This window comes from Felis catus, chromosome E1, assembly GCF_018350175.1.
Source record: "Felis catus isolate Fca126 chromosome E1, F.catus_Fca126_mat1.0, whole genome shotgun sequence".
Taxonomy (NCBI): Eukaryota; Metazoa; Chordata; class Mammalia; order Carnivora; family Felidae; genus Felis; species Felis catus.
The window spans coordinates 14,779,000-14,799,842 of record NC_058381.1 but is presented as its reverse complement, the minus strand read 5'-3'; the positions used below and the strand labels follow the sequence as shown (position 1 = coordinate 14,799,842).

Sequence of the window (20,843 nt, the reverse complement as noted above, 5' to 3'; positions counted from 1 at the left end):
CTGTCTCAACATCCTGCTTATTCTTTCACCAAGACTTTCACTGAGACTAATGTGTCTCTGAGAGCGAGTGCCCACGTGTGAGCCGGCAGCTGAGAACAGACGGAACATCTCCTCCTTGTTCCATTCTGGATACCTCCGTCCTATGAATTGAGGCCAAAACTGTACTGGTTTTCTTGTTCACCACCTTGTACCAAGGACACATTGTGAGCTTTTTAATCAACAAATCCCCAAAGTGTTTCCACATAAATGGCTAAATAATCTCTCCCCCCACTAAGTGCAAGCCCTCCACTGTTCCCTTTTAAACATTCCTTCACTGAGGCCTCCCCATGCTATAAAAAAAAACCCCGTTTACTTACGATTGTGCTGCGTGCTACTTGCTATGTGCAGCTGACTTTTTGGATAAGGTAGGATTCTACCTTTATTCCTAGTTGATTTCATCTTGTTATTTACTTCTTTCATTGTAACCTATCAAGTTTTATTTGGATCCTACATTTGTCACCTGAGAATGTGTTCCCTCTCAAATTCATGACATCTACGAATCTGATCTGTTGATTTGTTAATGCTTCTCAGTTATCTTTCTCCCATCAGTCTGTCCTGTTTTCTCCCCTAAGTAAGATTCTTGAAGGTAGGCACCATAATTTGTATACACACACACACACACACACACACACACACACACACACACACCTATTTAAAGAAAAATCTATCTGTAGCATCTAACACACACTGAGTACGTGGATAGTGTGGATGACATGATCACAGAGGGGAGACAGCCACACTGTACAGTATGTGAATCATACTCTGTGTTGTGCAACACAGACACCCTGGATAAACTCAGAGATGCTACTCTCTGCTTTGGATAGTGCTCCCCGTGGAGGTTTGAGCTCAACAAAACACAGGTACTCTCTTTTGACAGGTTGCCTACTGAGTTTTGGGTTTGAAATAAGATACCACAACAAGCCAAGCTCTGGGCACGTTTTGCCTTGTCTTAACTAGAGGCTGTTGCCCCTGGACAGGGTATAACACACCTCAGCAAGGGGTAAGACCTAAGTTCTTCAAAGCACCAATGTGGTGCTCTGAGAAAAAAAACTGCAGCCATATCTCAAGAATCCTCATGGCATATTAAAAATATGGCACACAGAAATTCTGAGATTAGGGCTGAGGTAGAAAGCCACTTTAAGTTGTATTTTCAGATTCTACACCCAGAGTCCTGAATCTTACACGTGGCCCATGCCTCAAGCTTGGCTAACTAAAGCTAACTAACTAAAGTCCATCCATAGTTTGAGATAAGGTGTAAGTAAGGTAAATGTCTGGGATGCAGAAGAAATTCAATAAATATCAGTTCCCTTTTCTATACCTCTAAACACTAAAAAGCATTTTTTTTGAGAGACAGAGAGAAAGAGAGTGCAAGTGAGTGAGGGTCAGAGAGAGAGAGGGAAAGTGAGAGAAAGAGGGAGAAGTGGGGCTCACCCGAAGCAGGGCTAGAGCTCACTTGATGTGAGACTCGAACTCATGAACTGTGAGATCATGACCTGAGGTGGTCAGACCCTTAATCAACTGAGCCACCTAGGCACCCAACACTAAAAGCATTTTTAAAAACCACCTGCATCTTGGGCTCCTGGGCGACTCAGTCGGTTAAGGGTCTGACTAGCTCAGGTCATGATCCTGCAGTTTGTGGGTTCGAGCCCTGTGTTGGGCTCTGTGCTGATAGCCCAGAGCCTGGAACGTGCTTCAGATCCTATGTCTCCCTCTCTCTGCCCCTCCCCAGCTCTTGCTCTGTCTCTCTCTCGAAAATAAACATTAAAAAAAAAAAAAAACCCAAAAACAAAACAACCACCCGCATCAAAATCGCATAGTGAGTCTGTTAAAAATGCATACTCCTGGATTCCACTAGGCACTAACTTAGTGTTTCTAGGGATAGGGGCTTGGACTGTGTACTCTAAATAAGCGAACACTGAAAGTTTGAGAGTCAGTGCTTTAAAGGGTGGAAGACTACAGGAAGTCCCCATGGACCGTGAGATCATGACCTGAGCCAGAGTCGAGATGGATGCTTAACTGACTGAGCCTCCAGGTGCCCCGGAAGCAGTTGTTGTTGTTGTTATTGTTATTATTTAAAGGTTCTACTTTCAAGTAATCTCTACACTCACAACCCCAGGATCAAGAGCTGCATGCTCCTCCGACTGAGCCAGCCAGGTGACTCTGAAGCAGCTACTATTACATTCAGGTACTGATTATAGAGAAGAAGAAACTGAAACTTGAGTAAATTAAATGAGATGTGAAGCCAGATGAAAGGAGTTCCTAGCCTTGTGTTCATGCCACCTCACCAGAGCCACTTCCCAGGACAGCTTTATGCCACAGGGCTTTAGCCATAACAACAAAATCCGCTGCGTGCTTCCTTCACCCTGACAGCTACAGCTAACGCTTAGTGAACGGCTGCTACATGCCAGGCACCGTGCCAGATACGGTCCATACACAACTCCTCTAATCCCCACGGCCCCATGAAGCAGGTGCTGTCATCATCTCAATTTTACAGACGAGGAAACCAAGGCACAGAGAAGTAACTTGCTCAAGGCTATACAACTAGTAAATGGAGGAGCTAAAATGTGCCTCTGCTCTTTTTTTGTAATCAAGGTTTTAATTTTAACTACCCTATAGTTAACACACAGTGTTACATTAGTTTAGGTGTATAGTACAGTAATTCAACAATACCGTGTATGTTATTCAGGGCTCCTCATGGTAAGTGTACTCTTTAATCCCCATCCCCTATTTGCTCCGCACCCACCCGTGTGCCTCTGCTCGTAACCAGTGTTCCAACTGCCCGCAGCTCTCCATGAACCCAGAAGGTTTACCTGTGCTTCAGGCAGAGATTCTCACAATCCCCGCAAGGGGAAAAGTCTGATTTCGTACAGAAACTCAAAGCGGGCAGTCTCTTGACGCTCACTGCTTGAAGACTGACTTCCTTTGGGTGAGGCACTCTTCCCACAGGCGGCTGACATGGCATGAGTCTGGGGAGAGCAGGGTCTAGAGGAAAGTTCACTTCATGCTTTCCTAACTCATGTGATCTTGGCTAACTTACTGAACCTTGTTTGCAAAATGCAGATGATTCTGAAGGTCTCTTTCCATTCTTAAACGTTTCTATGATTCTGGGCAGTCATCTTGGAAAGGAGGAGAGGAAAGACAGTTCTGCCACTGACCTTGATGCTGGAGTTCAGCTCTGTCACAGGGGTCAGTGCCAAGAGTTGGGCTCGGCCTTCTCAGAAGGGCTGAAGCTTCAGAATCTGAACTAACAGTGAGAGGCTAGAGACAACTCATGATGGAAAAAGGTGGTATCGGCTCTTCTCATATGATAAGCCACTCAGGAAGACTTGGAGGGTTTTATGGAATCATTAGCACAGAGCTCCCCTCTGGCCACAGAGCAGAGGAAGAAACAGCAGACCAGTTTATAAAGCTCCAGAGCGGAAAATTTCTGTTGGTGTCCAAACTAAGTTTTTGGCTTTCTGTGAAGTTTGGAAAGACTCATACTGATGTTTTAATCACCTGTTTAGTGTTCTGAAGACTCTTGTCGGCGGCCTCACTGAGCTTTTGCTCCAGCAGGCAGTGGGGAGCTGCTGGCTCACACACCGTCATCTTTTTGTGAGCCATTTCTTTCCCATGGCCATCTCCGACACCCTGTAGCTCTCTCCAGGCCACTTGGAGGGTATGAGCCAAAACTACGAGCCTCCCCACGGGAGGCGGAGGGCAAGCTTTCTGGCTGACTTCTGGCCAGATCCAAAGCCAAGAAGGGCCCTTTAAGAAAAGTCAAGGGGCAAAGAGGTAAGAAGTGGTCTCTGGAGATCAGAATACAAACTCGGGGTAGGCACATTCTAGAAGCAAAAAACTCATGAGCATGCAAGAAACCCATCAGGGAGGTTCAGGGTAGCAACATGTAGAACAAGTCAGCATTTTACTTCCTCTGCAATTTTCACTGCCCACAGCTTCCCAGTGGCTGAAGTATCCCATTGTACTGGGAAAGCTGCGGTGGAGATGAACTGGTAACTGCTGGTTGCCAGGCATTATGTTATTTCATTTGACTATCACAGTAATCCTTTGAGACAGAAAGAGGAAGAGGAAACTGAAGCTCAGAGGAAACGAACATCTAGTAAGTGGTGAAGCTGGGATTTGAACCCAGATTCGTGTTATTCCAAGGTCTGTGTTCATTATACTTTGTAGCCTCTTAGAAGGAAATGGTACTTTTGGGGAAGAGGACTTAAGTTCAAGTGCTTTTCACTAAGGGATGCCTCCCACCCCCAGCCCCGCTCAGCAGCAACCCAAAGGCCCAACCCCAGGACAAAATAAACAGTTCTGATGAGGCTGCGTTCAGATGAACACAAACCAAACGGATGCTTGGCTAAGCCATAGGCAAGAATAAAGGTAATGAAATTTAACATTTCTCAGCGTACCCGTCTTAAAAGGAGTTCTATCCTTCAGATTAATTTCATTTCTCTGGACACAGTAGGGGCAAGACCTTAGCCGATCAGTTGATGAAATGAATGGATATGGGAAACTAGTCACTGCTGGGTGCCAACATAAGACCTACATACGAGTGTCCCCAAGTTCTCTGCAGTACACAGTCTTGAACTCTGGATGTACCGTAAAGAGGCAAGTCCACCAGGGAGCATGGGGACAAGAAAAAGGAAATCAAAGTCGTCTCCTTCCACCTGGCACCCCAAGGCTCCACGAATCCATTAGCCTGAGACACTTTTACTGTGCAAGCAACAGGGTGTGTTGTTCATCTGGCAGCTCTTGGTCTTGGAGCAAGACGTGAAGGCAGAGAAGAGAAAGAACAATAATTTGGTTCTCAGTCGAAAGATCAGGCTTAGGGAGGAGATGCTGATTTCTGCCTGAGTTCTCAGGGAGTACCTCCCTGCCACAGAATTTTGTCTTTCCTTGCCTTCTCTCTTCTTTTCGGGGGAAGCTTCCTCAACTGTCTGCTCTCTCTGGCTAAGAGTTAACTTCCCTTTGTCTAGCCAGGACGCTGCACACATGCCATTGTTCCCTGCCCCATTATGCCTGAGTTCAGGCAGAGAAGCCGCCAACATGGCTTTCAGCAGAGGAAGGGAAGGGGTCTCTCAAGGGAACTCTGCTTACCGAGGAAAAAGAGACTCCTATAGTGGCAAATGGCACAGACTGCCCTTCCTCAGTGACCTCAGAGGAACTGACTTACAAAGGGTACAGTTAGAGGGGGACAGAGAAGGAAGGGAAAAGAGAGGGAGACCATGATCAGAGAGGTTTTACGTCCCACAGGAATAACTGTGAGGATGAGGAAAAGGCTGTCTTGTCATGAGGGCAAAATTAACCAGACCCATCTGATTAGGACAGAGGGAAGGAGGGTGCTGGGATAATGAATGGGGGCAGAAGCTTACAGACCACTGCATGCATGAAGGGATGTAGGAGAAAAGTGTTCCAAAGCTGATGACAAGGCAGACAGGAAACTTACATGTCCTTGCTGACAGGAAAGAAATAGTGAAATTCTGGGTCTCCTCTCATCTGCAGGATTTCTAATAGGCGTCTGAAGTTCACCCTCTTCCCAAGGATGTGCTGACAGCTGGGAATACTGCCCTTCAGGTCAGGCAGGGCAGGGGTCTAGACCTCTCCAGGAGTTCACAAAGAGGTTCAGTAAGGACTCAAACCACGATCCAAAACACAAATGGGACTGCCATTTCCTGTTGGGTTTCCATGCTGTAAAAAAGTGGGGGAGAAATGCCAGCTACAAAGTGCTCTGTCTTCTGTGGAAAATGGAGTATGCAATGTATCCGGCTCCAGGTTCTGACTTGTAAATCTAAGTGAGAACTAGTTGCTAGCTGCTAGAGGATTATACTGTTAAAGAGATATTCCACCACCCAACCTGCCAGCCTTTCTGCTCACTGTCCATGGACTTCTAAAGAGCTGATGACAAAGTTGTCTTGGACCTCTGTAGGAAGGGCAGCCTTGGGCTTTGGCAGCTCCTTCTGGACCCCAGTTCACTGTCCTGTGTTCTTAAACAGCTCTGATGGAACAAGCCATCTGTGAGGGTTATTTAGCTTGGAACTGGAAGAGGGTGAGGATGTGGAAAAAATAAACTGAGCAGCCAAAGGATGGGGCCAGAGAGAGAGAGAGAGAGAAAGGCAGGTGGCATGTTCGTGAGACTATGTGCCAGAGCTGACAGTGGGGTGGGATTGCAGAAAGGAATGGTGCCGGAAGGGGGCCAGTATGGGAAACTCTGGAACACCCAGGACAGCATGATTTTCTTTTCAAAGTGTTTTGTTGTTCTCTGAAGGGCTCACATACCCTCACTTGAGGGTTACCATTATAGGAGGGTCCTGGGATAACGCAAGTGTAAGCACACCTGCCTTGCCTTCTGAATCCTGCCTAATTTCACACTGGGCCTGAATCCTAGCTTCAAAGGTAAATCCAACAGGTTTTCTACATCCAAAGCCACAAGATAATGGCAACGGCTGAAAGGGTAGAAAACGGAGACGGTGGAAGGTCTGAAGAAATCTTTATGAATTACAGAAAACAGCAACAGAGACTGCAGGATGATCTGGAAGAGATATGGGAATCTGGTGTGGGACTAAACTGTAACCGGTTATTTGTTTAGAGTCTTCTTAACTGCCTCTCCACTCACTATGAAGAACATATAAATCGAGAGACTTTTATTTTCAAAATCTAGACATTTTCACTTATAATATCTCATTTAATTCTTAATGAGCTATCATGATGGGACAGACTACTTTCACCCTCTATTTTATAGAGAGTAAACTTAAGCCCAGACAAAATAAATAACTTACATGGAGTTTTCTTATGACCAAAACAGAACAGAATGAAGACTGTGACTTCCATCTAATTCAGGGAGATTTATTTTACTGCAGGTCGTTCTGGCAAAACAACACTGGACTTGATGGTATCTCACCTGACCCATTTCTGATCACCAAGCCCATGTAGTATATCCTCATAGGATTTGCAAAAGAGTCCAAAAAGCTGTTGTCAGAATATATTTCCGGTTCTTTACTAAATAATTCCAGGTCATTGGACTAAGAACAGGCTTGGAGGTAGCAAGCCAGTAACTATGAATGCTGCGTATCCTACTTCTAAAGCACATACACAGAAAGACATGCAAACAATCACAGACTGCAGCTGACCCTTGAACAACACAGGTTTGAATTGCGTGGGGTCCACTTATATGCAGATTTTTTCTAATAAATACAGTATAGTACTGTATTTTCTCTTCCTTATGTTTTTTTTCCCCTTATTTCAAGTTTTTATTTAAATTCTAGTTAGTTAACATATATGGTATATATGGTTCCTTATGATTTTCTTAACATTTTCTTCTCTAGCTTACTTTATTGTCAGAATACAATATAGAATACATATAACATACAGAATACGTGTTAATTGACTAAGTTTATATTACTGGTAAGGCTTCTGATCAACAATGGGCTATTAGTAAAGTTTGGGGGGGAACCCAGATTTTTTCTTTTCTAATGTTTGTTTATTTTTGAGAAAGAGGCAGAGCATAAGCAGGGAGGGGCAGAGAGAGAGGAGACACAGAATTGGAAGCAGGCTCCAGGCTCTGAGCTGTCAGCACAGAGCCTGACGCAGGGCTCGAGCCCACAAACCGTGAGATCATGACCTGAGCCAAAGTCAGACGCTTAGCCGACTGAGCCACCCAGGCGCCCCTGTGGAGCCAAGTTTTATGCATATTTTCAACTGTGCAGGGGGTCAGCAGCCCCAAGGCCTGTGTTGTTCAATGGTCAGCTGAACTTTGTGGTACAGTTTCACTGCTTCACACTGGTAAGACAGGCAAAATTTCTGTACCAGAGTGTACTAGGGAAGCCCCACACAGCCTCAGCTTTTTTAAAACTGACAACACAGAATTAAAAGCTATCAATGAATTCTGCTATTTAGACTAAAGCCACTCTTGCTGCTGACAAAGCAGAAGAGAAGCTCAATGAGAGCATCTTCTAGGAGGCACTGAAGATACGGTGGCATCTCGGCTTCCAAAGTGGCTTCTTCCACTGAAGATACGGTGGCACCTACAGGCCAAACTGAAGCTGCTCAGTGATGTGTAAACACATGGCACATGGTAAAAACAAACAAATAGTACAAAAGGCTGAATTTTAAAAACAAAATCTTCTCATTCTGATTTCTAGACCCTCTGTTCCCCAGCCCTGTGCCAGCTTCTGTCGTGTCCCTCAGAGATGTATGCATATACTGCCATACATGATGAACTGTGGGCTCTCCCTATACTTCTTATAAATATATTGATATAAATGGTTATGTACTTTGCCATTTTTAAAAACTTAACAGCATATCTTAGAGATCATCAACATCATTTGTGAAACACATTTCATACCAAATGCTAAAGATCATCAACAATAAAGTTCTGGAACACATCCAGAAAACTTAACGTGTTTATTGCAACAGAGTTTCTCTGTGTTGGGAGGACTAAAAAACCCAGAAAAGGAAACAAAACAAAGCAGACTGGAGAAAATAGCTGTTTGTTAGTCAAGTCCATCAGGTCTGGGAGTGGTCAGTAACAAGAGACCCCACAACCCGGCATGGTCTCAAATGACAAAGAGGTTGGGCCAAAGAAGCTGCATTTACATATCACAAAAGATTATGAAGTGTATGTATGTGCTCCAGTCTGCATGCTGCCCAGAAACAGTGCTTTTTCTGAAGCACACACATAGACATGCAAACAATCATCAACTATAATCCTTGAAAAATACAGGTTTGAGCAACATAGGTCCACTTATATGCAGATTTTTTCTAATAAATACAGTATACAGTACTGTAAGTGTACTTTCTCTTCCCTTATGATTTTTTTTTTAAGCTCATTTATTTTGAGAGAGAGAGAGAGAGAGAGAGAGCGAGCGAGCAAGTGAGCATGCAAGCACTGGAGGGGCAGAGAGAGGATTTCAAACAGGCTCCATGGTCAGGGGAGAGCCCAACACAGGGCTTGAACTCACAGAGCCGCCAAATCATGAGCTAAGCTGAAACAGAGTCGGACATTTAAACGAAGAGTCGGACGTTTAAACGTTTAAATGACCGAGCCACCCAGGCGCCCCTGATTTTCTCTAGCTTACTTTACCAGAGTAAATCAACATCAGGAGGGTCTTCATCAAATGTGAAGGCCAGAAACAAACACTGTAACATTTTTTACTGAAACAGTAAATTGTGTTAATTTCATCTCTAAGTGTAACCCAGATGTTATGGCAAGAGGCACTTGTACATCTGAAGGCTCAGGCATCGCCTGCAAGTACTAGTCTCAGTTAGGGACAATATGCAGCTACTACTGAACAGAAAGTAAGATATTTGAGGTGTTTCAGGCTGGTCTCACAGTCTGAGGTTCTACTGTGTAAAAGTACCCTCTACTAGGGCAGGCTGTAACTTTTTGCTACATTTTAAGATATTCCACTGAATTCATTCAATAAATATTAATTAAGTACCTGCTATGTGTGCCAGCCTTATTCAAGACATAAGGAATAGAGCAACGAACAAAACAATATTCCTGCTGTCCGTAAAGCTTACCGTTCTTGTGAGACTGAGAAACAAATAAGCAAATAAACACAGGACAAGTGGGAAGTCCTATGGAAAAAATTAAGTAGGGGAAGAGGGCCAGAGAGTAACAGGGTGGGGAGAGGACTGCTATTTTATAGAAGATGAACAGGGAAAGGCTTCCGGAAAAAGTGCCATTAGAGCAGACGTGAAGGGGTGAGCCACTAGGCAGAGACAGCCTTAGAAGGGCTTGCCAGCCACACAGGGTAAAGAGAGAACAGGCTCTTCTAGCCCAGCTGCGTGAGAGAGGAGAGGCCTTTGTGAGTTTATGCAACTTGCACGCCCTCCATGCAGTTTCTGGATAGTTTCCATCACAGATGAGAGTTTTATGTTGAATTTTAAGTTGACCACAAATATTTAACTTCCCTGGACCACAAATGCAGTATCTTCTCTGCGGTTTAGCTGGCACCAAGCACATATTTACGAATCTCTATATGTCTGCCTGTTATTTAAATTTCTTATAGAAGTGCCAAGGTTTTTAGTTGTGATTTACCCCCTCTCACTCTGTATTACTGAATGCGAGCCCTAATCAGGCCTAATTCTTGGAGAAAGAAGATACCTTTACAATTGAAGTATAGGGTCTTCCTAGTTAAATATCCTATTACTGCTTTCCTCGTCAAAAAACATCACTGGAGGGTCAGTTCTGAGTTCTTGTATTTGAATTACAATGTAAAAATTAAAAAACTTCTGTGTTTCCCCCCACTAGAGGATAAAAAACAAAACTTAGTAACTATCTACATACTCTTCCCACATTAAAAAGCAACATGAATACACAAAAGAAGCCAGGTGTAATGAGCTCCAAGCTTCTAGATGTACCTCCTTATTTACATACCAATTCCTAAGAATTATAACCAGTGCAAGAGTTACAGAGTGACTTTTCTCCCCAGCTGCATCTCCACTAGCTGGCTTGAGCAAGGGCTTTGGCTCCGCAAGAACGCAGAACTCTGGGTTATCCCTCATCCCAGGGACAGTGTCTTTTACCCAGCTGGCAAGAGATCCACGCAGGATCAAATAAAGGCACACAGGCAGATGATCTGAAACTCTTGAGTTTCAAAACAACCATTCCTACCCCATTCTGGATACCTGACATTGCCTTCGTCTTTCTCAGTGCAGCTTACTGAATCTTTGGGCTACTCACATGCAGGCCAAGAGACTTGGGTCCCAACACAGAAAGACTTAAGAGACATCTTCATGAACCACTGGATTGTTTCTTCCTGCATTTTACAGGAGAGTAGTACAGCTACTTGCTATGAAGTATTAGGTCACACACACATAAATACATGCAAGTACGTTTTAAGAACAATGCTCACCTTAATAAAATGAACATGACTTTCAAAGTCTTCAGCTTGGAAGGCCAAAAACTTATTAAAAAACAAAACAAAACTAGCACTGGCTTGTAATTAGAATGGCTTTAAGCACATGCTTCTAAATATTTTGTCCATCCTTCCAGTTTTCCACTGACATGAATGTATCAGACCTAGGCAATCACATACCAGAAAGTATAAGGAATTTTCTGCAAGACAAAATGCAGATGGGACTGGAATGTAGAAAAGCGTAACTGATGTTCAATCCTCTGCCTGTTTGATAAGTACGGAGATGAGACCTTGGCAGCAGTGCCCTGTTAAATGCCCTCATCTTGGAGCAACTAGGACAAGAGCCAAGATGGGTCATGGTACACTTAGAAGGGCACAATTGGATCCTATCAGGGTTTCAGAAGAACTTAGCAGTTGCTGGCTTATAACTGGTGTGGGTGCCCACGTGAGGCAGAAGAAAGACAAAGCTGAGGTTGGCTTCTTTCTAAAAGAGGCCAACAACCCAAAACAAGAACGCTAAGTTAAGAGACCTTGTCTACCACAGAAAACAAGGGTTTTTTGCTCTCAGCTATAACTATCTCTGCCTCTAGTTTCCCTTCTCTACTCCACCAGAAAATGTTTCTCTTTATCTGTACCTGAAAATCTTGAAGAGACGCGTCAAAATTCCCAAGGGACTGCTCCAATAAGGATGAAAACAAACAAACAAACAAACAAACAAAACCACAAAAAAACCCCAACCACCTAACATATGAAAAGGTGTTACAGTTGGGGGCGCCTGGCTGGCTTAGTCGGTACAGCATGTGACTCTTGATCTCAGGGTTGTGAGTTTGAGCCCCACACTGGGTGTAGAGATTACTTAAAGAAAAGAAAAAAAAAAAGAAAGAAAGAAAAGGTATTACAATTGAACAGAAGGATACAAAAGTAAGAAGTAAATATCTCTCTAGCAGAGTCACTGTGAAAATTTTGCAGACTTTTAAATTAATACTAATTAAGAGTTAACAGTAATTGCACAAAGACAGATTAAACAGACCACTGGAGCAGAACAGAAAGTTAAAAAAAGACCCAAACATATACAATCACCCAACTTATGACAAAACACTACTGCAGTTTGGTGGAGAAAATGGAACTTTCAATAAATGGTGCTGGATCAACGAGGCATCTGGGAAAAAGTAACCTTCCTTCTACCTCATGCCTTAAACAAAAATTTGAGATAGACTACAGACCTAAATGTTAAAGATAAAATAGCTTATATAAGAAAATACAGAATATCTTCATGATCTTGGAGTAGGCAAACATTTCTTAAATAGGACATAAAAAAAGGAGCACCTGGGTGGCTCAGTGGGTTAAGCGTCTGCCTCTTGGTTTCAGCTCAGGTCATGATCTCATGGTTTTGTGAGTTCAAGCCCCATATTGGGTTCTGTGTTGGCAGCATGGAGCCTGCTTGGGATTCTCTCTGCCCCTTCCTCACTCATGCTGTCTCTGTCTCTCTCAAATAAATAAATAAACTTAAAAAAAAAAAGGACATAAAAAGCACAACCACAAAAGAAAAAAATTTGACTTCATTTAAATTAAGAACTTGTGTTCATCAAAAGACACCACTGAGAGTAAAAATATGAGCCACAAACTGAGAGAAGATATTTTTTTAAGTTTGTTTATTTTATTTTTTGAGAGAGAGAGAGAGAGAGAGAGAGAGACAGAAAAAGACAGAGAGAGTGAATCTCAAGAAGGCAATATGCTGTCAGTGCAGAGCCTGAGGTGGGGCTCAATTTCACTAACCATGAGATCATGACCTGAGCCTAAATCAAGAGTTGGACGCTTAACCAACTGAGCCACCCAGGTGCTCCATGAGATATTTTCAATATATACAACCAACATAGGACTTAATATTCAGAATATTAAAAAAATAATCCTACAAATCAATAAAAAGACAAACCACCCACAGAAAAAAATGGGTAAAAGGCAAGAACAGGTACTCCATAGAAGAGGATATCCAAATGGCCTACAGCAGAAGAAAAGGTACTCAGCATCATTATTCACCAGCAAAATGCAAATTAAAATTACAATGAGAAAAAAAAATTACAATGAGATATTTCTACATATCCACCAGAATGGCTCAAATAACCAAAACCAAACAAGTGTTGCCAAAGATGCAGAATAACCGAAACTCTCATACACTGTTGATGGTCCTGTGTATTGCTACAACCACACCGGAAATCTGTTAGGCGGTATCTACTAAAGTAACATACACCTACCTTATGCCCGAACAACCCCATTGCTAGGTATATATCAAAGAGAAATAAATAAAGAGTGTAAGTCCACCAAAAGACACATAAAAATGTTCATGGTAGCTTTAGTCATAATAGCCAAGACTGGTAAAAGAAACGCATTTTCATCAATAGTAGAATAAACAGGGATGCCTAGGTGGCTTAGTTGGTTAAGTGTCCAACTTCGGCTCAGGTCATGATCTCACGATTTGTCAGTTTGAGCCCCGCGTTGGGCTCTGAGCTGTCAGAGCCCATCTGCAGTCCCATCTGCAGCTGTGCTGACAGCTCAGCGCCTGGAGCCTGCTTCCGATCTGCGTCTTCCTTTCTCTCTGCCCCTCTCCCACTCATGCTCTGTCTCTCTCTCTCAAAATAAATAAACATTAAAAAAAATAGTAGAATACTATAAAGCTGTAATCATCAAGACAGTATGGTATTGACACAAAAACAGACACACAGACCAATGGAATAGAATAGAGAATCCAGAACTGGACCCACAAATGTATAGCCAACTAACCTTTGACAAAGCCGGAAAGAGTATCCAATGGAAGAAAGACAGTCTCTTTACCAAATGGTGGTGGGAGAACTGGATAGCAACATGCAGAAGAATGAAACTGGACCACTCTCTTACACATACACAAAAATGAATTCAAAATAGATGAAAGACCTAAATGTGAAGACAGGAAACCATCAAAATCCTAGAAGAGAAAACAGGCAACAACCTCTTTGACTTTGGCCACAGCAACTTCTTATTTGACACGTCTCCGAAGGCAAGGGAAATAAAAGCAAAAATGAACTACTGGGACCTCATCAAGATAAAAAGCTTCTGCACAGCAAAGGAAACAATCAACAAAACTAAAAGGCAACCGACAGAATGGGAGAAGATATTTGCAAGTGACATATTGGATAAAGGGTTAGTAACCAAAATCTATAAAGAACTTAACAAACTCAACACCAGAAAAACAAGCCAGTGAAGAAATGCGCAGAAGACATGAATAGACATTTTTCCAAAGAAGACACCAAATGGCTAACAGACATATGAAAAGACACTCAACATCACTCATCATCAGGGAGATACAAATCAAATTACATTGAGATACTACCTCACACTGGTCAGAGTGGCTAAAATTAAGAGCTCAGGAAACAACAAATGTTGGTGAGGATGTGGAGAAAGCGAACTCTTGCATTGTTGGTGGGCATGCAAGCTGGTGCAGACACTCTGAAAAACAGTGTGGAAGTTCCTCAAAAAATTAAAGATAGAATTACCCTACGACCCAGCAATAACACTACTAGGAATTTATGTAAAGGATATAGGAGTGCTGATTCATAGGAGCACATATGCCCCAATGTTTACAGTAGCACTATCAATAATAGCCAAATTATGAAAAGAGCCCAAATGTCCATCAACTGATGAATGGATAAAGAAGATGTATGTATGTATATACAATGGACTACTACTCGGCAATGAAGAAGAATGAAACCTGGCCATTTGCAACAACGTGGATGGAACTGGAGGGTATTATGCTAAGTGAAATAAGTCAGTCAGAGAAAGACAGGTATCATATGTTTTCACTCATATGTGGAAGTTGAGAAACTTAACAGAAGACCACGGGGGGGGGAAGGGAAAGAAAAAAAAAATTAGTTACAGAAAGGGAGGCAAACCATAAGAGACTTTTAAATACAGAGAACAAACTGAGGTTGGAAGGGGGGTGGGCAGGGAAAACAGGTGATGGGCACTGAGGAGGGCACTTGTTGGGATGCACACTGGTTGTTGCATGTAAGTGATGAATCATAGGAATCTACTCCCGAAGCCAAGAGCATACTATATACATTGTATATTAGCTAACTTGACAATAAATTATATATAAAAAAAGAATAAACAAATTGTGGTATATTCATACAAAAAATATACTACACAGCAATCATGAAGAATGAACTACTTATAGGCAGCAATATGAATGAATCTTTCACAGGGGCTGTGTTGAACAAAAGAAGCTGGACACAAATGTTATGTACTATATGATTCCATTTATATACAGTTCAAAACAGGCAAAACAAACTGCTCAGAATGATGGTTACCTGTATGAAGGAGAGTATTAATAAGAGAGGGCATAAAGGAACCTACTAGGATGCCAGAAATATTCTAAATCTTGATCTAGGTGGCAGTTAGCATGATATAAGCACATATAAAAATGTACTGAACTTAAGAATAGTGTGGGGCATCTAGGTGGCTTAGTCGGTTAAGCATCCGACTTCAGCTCAGGTTGTGATCTCAGGGTTTGGGAGTTCAAGTCTGCATTTGGCTCTGTGCTGACAGTGCAGAGCCTGCTTGGGATTTTCTCTCTGTCTCCCTCTCTCTCTGCCCCTCCCCACTTTTGCTCTCTCTCTCAAAATAACTTAAAAAAAAAAAAACCCTTAAGAGTAGTGTACATTACTTTATGAAGGTTAAATCTCAATTAAAAAAGTCAAAAAAACCACACATACTAAATTGCATTAGTCATGTGAAAATGATCAGGAAAAATTACAGGTAAGGCAGTAAGTAGCAGTTAAATATAACAGAAAACCAAAACCAACAAAACAGAACACTTGCTTGAGCCTCTCCTACAACACAGAATTAGAGATGAAAGTCAAGTAATGTGGAGACAGATCCCTAATCTTTCTTATTTATTTATTTATTTATGTATGTATGTATGTATGTATGTATGTATGTATGTATGTATTTATTTATTTATTTATAAAAAGAAATTTTAATATTTATTTTTGATAAAGAGAGACAGAGTGTGAGCAGGGGAGGGGCAGAGAGAGAGGGAGGGAGACACAGACTCTGAAGCAGGCTCCAGGCTCTGAGCTGTCAGCACAGAGCCTGACACAGGGCTCAGACCCACAAACCGTGAGATCATGACCTGAGCCGAAGTCAGACACTTAACTGGCTAAGCTACCCAAGTGTTCCATATTTTTTTACGTTTTAAGTAGGCTTCATGCCCAGCATGGAGCCCAACACAGGGCTTGAACTCATGACCCTGAGATCAAGAACTGAGCTGAGATCGAGTTGACACTTACTTGACTGAGTCACCTAGGTGCCCCAGATCCCTTATCTTTAAAAGACAATCCAGAGAGGGGCGGCTGGTGGTTAAGTCAGTTAAGCGTCCCTTAATTTCAGCTCAGGTCATGATCTTGCAGTTCATGAGATGGAGCCCATGTCGGCTCTGCTCTGGGCTGGGAGCCTGTTTAGATTCTCTCTTCTCCCTCTTCCTCTGCCCCTCCCCTGCACTCTCTCTCCAAAAAAAAAAAAAGCTACTCCAGAGAGATCAAGACAGGAAAAGAGCATAATCTCAAAAGAGAAAGAAGGGGCACCTGAGTCGCTCAGTTGGTTAAGCATCTGACTTCGGCTCAGGTCATGATCCATGGTTCATGAGTTCGAGCCCCGCATAGGGCTTTCTGCTGTCAGCATGGAGTGCTCTTCGAATCCTCCGTACCCTCCCTCTCTCTGCCCCTCGCTTGCTTGTGTGCGCTCTCTCAAAAACAAACATTAAAAAAAAATGATGTGGGGCGCCTGGGTGGCGCAGTCGGTTAAGCGTCCGACTTCAGCCAGGTCACGATCTCGCGGTCCGTGAGTTCGAGCCCCGCGTCGGGCTCTGGGCTGCTGGCCTGGAGCCTGGAGCCTGTTTCCAATTCTGTGTCTCCCTCTCTCTCTGCTCCCCCTCCCCCCCCCCCCCCCCGTTCATGCTCTGTCTCTCTCTGTCCCAAAAATAAATAAAAAAAAAAAAACGTTGAAAAAAAAATTTTTAAAAATGATGTGAAAAATGAGAAAGGGTTAAAAGAGAGAGAGAGAAGGAACTTCTGAGTGAAAGATTTAGAGCCTGAACATCCTAAGGGCATGTTAAGAAACTTAATAAGAGACCAACACCTTCATAAAGGGTGGCAAATATGCAGCTTCCGTTTGTGTTCAGCTGGGAAAGAGTGCTGGGATCAATTTGTAATGCCTGTATCGTTGGCATGGAATGAAAGGACACCTATTAGACATCTGCCAGACATATCTTGGTTCAGTCTTTAATTTCCAAGGATAATGAGAAAAAGATAATCCTATAAGTATTAAAAAAAAAAAAAAAAAGAGCACACACACAAACCTGATTGGCCTCAGACTTTTCTGCCCAAATGCTAGTTAGCCATGCATGTAGAGGGCAAAAGAAAAAGCATTCTCAGATAAACTAAGATTTAGAGAGATAATAAACATTTTTCTTTCAGAAAAAAATCTTACTTAAATAATGTATACCACTAAAACAAGATATCAGTAAAAACCCAAGAACATTGTTGAAAAAGAAATCAAGAATATCTTCAACAAATAGCATTAAATGGCATTTAAAAAAGGAAGGCGGGGAAACTGTTACACATTAAAAGGGCCTTGATATCCTATCACCCAAATACAAAGGTATGGAGCTTGCCTATCAGATCTTAATTCTGATGAAGCTACTGTGAAATGGCACTAAAAAAAAGTTTAATTCCAGTATAGTTAATATTCAGTGTTATATTAATTCAGGTGTACAATATAGTGACTCAACAGTTCTATTTCTCATTGCTCAATGTGACAGGTGCACTCTTAATCCCCTTCCCCTATTTCACCCATCCCCGTCTCCACCTCCCCTCTGGTAATCATCAGTTTGTTCTCTACAGTTAAGAGGTTTTTTTTTGGTTTGTCTCTTGTTTTCTTTGTTTTGTTTTTTAAATTCCACATACAATTAAATAAAATCTTTTAGCATTTGTCTTTCTTTGACTTATTTCACTCATTCTATATATCCACCCACGTTGTTTTAAATGGCAAGGTTTCATTTTTTATGGCTGAGAAATATTCCATTCTGTGTGTGTGTGTGTGTGTGTGTGTGTGTGTGTGTGTGTGTATACACACACATATATATAACCTCTTCTTTATCTAGCCTTCATCTATCAATGGACACCTGAGTTGCTTCCATAATCTAGCTATTGTAAATAATGCTGCTACAAACATAGGGGTGGATGTATCTTTTCTAATTAGTGTTTTCATATTCTTTGGGTAAATACCCAGGAGTGAAATTACTGGATCATATGGTAGTTTTATTTTTAATTTTTTGAGGAACCTCCATACTGTTTTCCAGAGTGGCTTCTCCAGTTTGCATTTTCACCAACAGTGCATAAGCGTTCCTGTTTCTCCACATCCTCACCAACACATGTTTCTTGTCTTTTTTATTTTAGCCAGTGAAATGGCATTTTTGAGATAATCTGGAGAATCTGAAAATGGACTTAAAAATTAATTTTGACACGTATAACCATATTATAGAAGTTATGTTAGGGGAAAAAAAGCCTTATAAGATAGCTACTCAAGTATTTTAAATGAATGGGGTTTGATTTAAAACTTCCAAGAATAAGGTGCGCGCGCCTGGGTGGCTCAGGCATCCGACTGGTTGAGCGTACAACTTCGGCCAGGTCACGATCTTGCAGTCTGTGGGTTCGAGCCCTGCATCGGGCTCTATGCTGACAGCTCAAAGCCTGGAGCGTGCTTCAGATTCTGTGTCTCCCTCTCTCTCTGCCCCTCTGCCACTCATGCTCTGTCTCTCTCCATCTCTCAAAAGTGAATAAATGGTTAAAAAAAAATTCCAAGAATAAAAATTTGGCAGGGGGACAAGGAGAATGATTGAAAAAAATACTGGCAAAATGTTGACACCTGCTCAAGCTACATGATGATTCATTATATTATTCTCTCTACTTTTCTTGTATGTCTGAAAATTTCAACAACAAAACCCAACAGAAAACAAAACCCAAAAAAAGTAAAAAATATTTCATTCTATATTAGCGATATTAACAGGATTCTAAAAATAGTACAAGTGTTAAAGAGTACAAACTTTAAAGAGATGATACACAATGTACACACAGTATAAAAACATTTAAGGACAATAGGGTTGAGTGTGTAAGATGGGTAATCTGAACACTACAGCATGGGTTTGAATTACTAGATGTATGCCCTTAGGTAAAGTGCTTAATCTGAGTCTTAGCTTCTTTAACTGTAAAATGGGAGATATAACAGTACTTACCACTGTTGTGAAGATTAAATACTGACACAATGTAAGCCTAAATAAATAGCTATTATTACGTAAAATCTCGCTGACATCTATAAAAATTAGGAAGTGGAGGAGTGGTGAGAGAAGGAGGATATTTATTTTATTTTATTTTAAAATATTTTATTTATTGAGAGAGAGAGAGAGAGAGAGAGAGAGAGAGCAAGCAGGGGAGGAACAGAGAGCATCCTAGGCAGGCTCCATGCCCAGCACCATACGCAACCCAATGCGGCTCCATCTCACAACTTCAAGATCATGACCTGAGCTGAAATCGAGAGTAGGTCCTTTAACCGACTAAGCCACTCAGGTGCCCCGAGGAAGTCCTACACTTATGCAAGGGAGGTGTGACAGAAACAGCAAGTTGTTTCCCATGATTTTTTCTGCTACTCTTTCTCTGTAATTGGACTCTTGATTTTTCAGTTATGCATACAGTTGCCTAGAATAAAACTATTTCCCAGTCAACACTGCAACTAGGTTTGGCCATGTGACTCAGTTCTGGCCAACAGAATTAGGCAGAAGTGAGTATGCTCTCAGGATAGGTACTTAAAAGGAGAGGCATCTTAAAAAATTTTTTTTTTTTTTTTTTTTTTTTTTTTACAATTACATTCCTCCTTTTAACTGTTTCTACTTCCCTCAGGATTGTATGCAGATGAAATGGCTGGCATTCCAATAGCCATCTGAGACTTCAGGGGCCCATGGAAATGAAAGCCATATACAGCAGAGGAACAAAATAGAAAGAGCCTTGGTCCATGACACCAGGAAGTGCCAAGCCAGAAAACCTCTGGGCTTCTTTCACTTGAGGGGAAAATCTACTATCTTATTTAAGTTACTATTACTGTATTTTGGAATTTTCTGTTTCTTGCAGCTGAACATAATCCTCACTAAAATGAGAGACTGTTATATCCTGCTTAATTCTTCTACTTAGTAAGTAGGAAAAAATTATTTAAAGCATTGTATTTTAAAAATTAAAGATAAATGAAGGGAATTAAAATGCAATGACTATAGAGATAGTGGTTGCACAAAACCATAAATGTTCTAAATGTCAGTGAATTATTCATTTAAGCGGCTAGTTTTATGTTATATGAATATATGAAGTTCATCTTAATAATTTTTTTAATGCAATGTTGTAAATACAGTTTAGAAGAGACATACCTAAACAATGAAATTTAGAGGGGCGCCTCAGTGGCTCAGTTGGCTAAGTGTCTGACTCCTGATTTCGGCTCAGGTCTTAGTCTCATGGTTCATGAGATCAAGCCCTACATTGGGCTCTGCACTGGCAGTGCAGAGCCTGCTTGTGATTCTCCCTCCCTCCCTCCCTTCCTCCCTCCCTCCCTCCCTCCCTCCCTCTCTTCTCTCTCCCCCCCCCCCCAGCTCACTCTCTCTCTCTCAAAACAAATAAACTTAAAAAACAACAATGAGATTTAGACAAAAGGGGGTGAAGGGGAAGATAGGACAAAATCTATCAGGCAAAGACAAATACCAAAACAAAACAAAACACCAAAGTAGGATTCAAGGTTAGAATGAACTGAAATGAAAACAAAAAAAAAACCTTTGAAATACAAGAAGAAACTGACAAAAACACAATTGTAGTGGTAGACTAATTACTT

The 20,843-nt window shown here is 41.8% G+C and overlaps 1 protein-coding gene across 7 annotated transcripts in view; it reads right to left on the bottom strand.

Moving 5' to 3' along the window:
- Positions 1 to 20,843, bottom strand: part of SMG6 (SMG6 nonsense mediated mRNA decay factor) — a 227,435-nt gene that overhangs the window by 31,290 nt on the left and 175,302 nt on the right. The window contains exon 14 of one of the 7 annotated variants that reach the window (XR_006589275.1): positions 5,477 to 5,718. The exons of the other annotated variants lie outside the window; for them this stretch is intronic. The gene's annotated coding sequence lies outside the window, so the exon portion shown is untranslated. The remainder of the gene's footprint in view (positions 1 to 5,476; positions 5,719 to 20,843) is intronic. 7 annotated transcript variants of the gene reach the window in all.